This window comes from Amphimedon queenslandica, unplaced genomic scaffold, assembly GCF_000090795.2.
Source record: "Amphimedon queenslandica unplaced genomic scaffold, v1.1 AMPQUscaffold_3284_Cont24719, whole genome shotgun sequence".
In the NCBI taxonomy this organism is placed as follows: domain Eukaryota; kingdom Metazoa; phylum Porifera; class Demospongiae; order Haplosclerida; family Niphatidae; genus Amphimedon; species Amphimedon queenslandica.
In genome coordinates, this window is record NW_003556386.1 from 1 (window position 1) to 1390 (window position 1390).

The 1390-nt window shown below is 38.6% G+C and overlaps 1 long non-coding RNA gene across 1 annotated transcript; it reads right to left on the reverse strand.

The window, feature by feature from the left end:
- Window positions 1-603: 603 nt before the first annotated feature.
- On the reverse strand, window positions 604-1390 carry LOC109592982 (uncharacterized). The gene is made up of 5 exons (XR_002190667.1): window positions 1369-1390; window positions 1216-1325; window positions 1063-1172; window positions 757-866; window positions 604-713 (listed from the first exon to the last, which is right to left on the reverse strand). It is a non-coding gene; the product is annotated as an uncharacterized LOC109592982 (long non-coding RNA).

Consider the following 1390-nt stretch of genomic DNA (forward strand, 5'->3'; position numbering starts at 1 on the left):
TTCTCCATAAATAAGAGGATTTGTTCCTTTAAAACCGCTTTCGTCCTTATTTATGGGCGTGTGGACTCCACCCACCTTCATCATATCCGAAATGTCGTTCACTACATTAAGATACATACATTAGTCGATATTAAATGTCTCTACCTGTTGCACTTCTCCATAAATAAGAGGATTTGTTTCTTTAAAACTGCTTTCGTCCTTATTTATGGGCGTGTGGGCTCCACCCACCTTCATCATATCCGAAATGTCGTTCACTACATTAAGATACATACATTAGTCGATATTAAATGTCTGTACCTGTTGCACTTCTCCATAAATAAGAGGATTTGTTTCTTTAAAACCGTTTTCGTCCTTATTTATGGGCGTGTGGGCTCCACCCACCCTCATCATATCCGAAATGTCGTTCCCTACATTAAGATAAATACATTAGTCGATATTAAATGTCAGTACCTGTTGCACTTCTTCATAAATAAGAGGATTTGTTTCTTTAAAACCGTTTTCGTCCTTATTTATGGGCGTGTGGGCTCCACCCACCCTCATCGTATCCGAAATGTCGTTCCCTACATTAAGATACATACATTAGTCGATATTTCGTGTCTGTACCTGTTGCACTTCTTCATAAATAAGAGGATTTGTTTCTTTAAAACCGCTTTCGTCCTTATTTATGGGCGTGTGAACTCCACCCACCCTCATTGCATCCGAAATGTCGTTCACTACATTAAGATACATACATTAGTCGATATTAAATGTCTGTACCTGTTGCACTTCTCCATAAATAAGAGGATTTGTTTCTTTAAAACCGCTTTCGTCCTTATTTATGGGCGTGTGAACTCCACCCACCCTCATTGCATCCGAAATGTCGTTCACTACATTAAGATACATACATTAGTCGATATTAAATGTCTCTACCTGTTGCACTTCTCCATAAATAAGAGGATTTGTTCCTTTAAAACCGTTTTCGTCCTTATTTATGGGCGTGTGGGCTCCACCCACCCTCATCATATCCGAAATGTCGTTCCCTACATTAAGATAAATACATTAGTCGATATTAAATGTCAGTACCTGTTGCACTTCTCCATAAATAAGAGGATTTGTTTCTTTAAAACCGCTTTCGTCCTTATTTATGGGCGTGTGAACTCCACCCACCCTCATTGCATCCGAAATGTCGTTCACTACATTAAGATACATACATTAGTCGATATTTCGTGTCTGTACCTGTTGCACTTCTTCATAAATAAGAGGATTTGTTTCTTTAAAACCGCTTTCGTCCTTATTTATGGGCGTGTGAACTCCACCCACCCTCATTGCATCCGAAATGTCGTTCACTACATTAAGATACATACATTAGTCGATATTAAATGTCTGTACCTGTTGCACTTCTCCATAAATA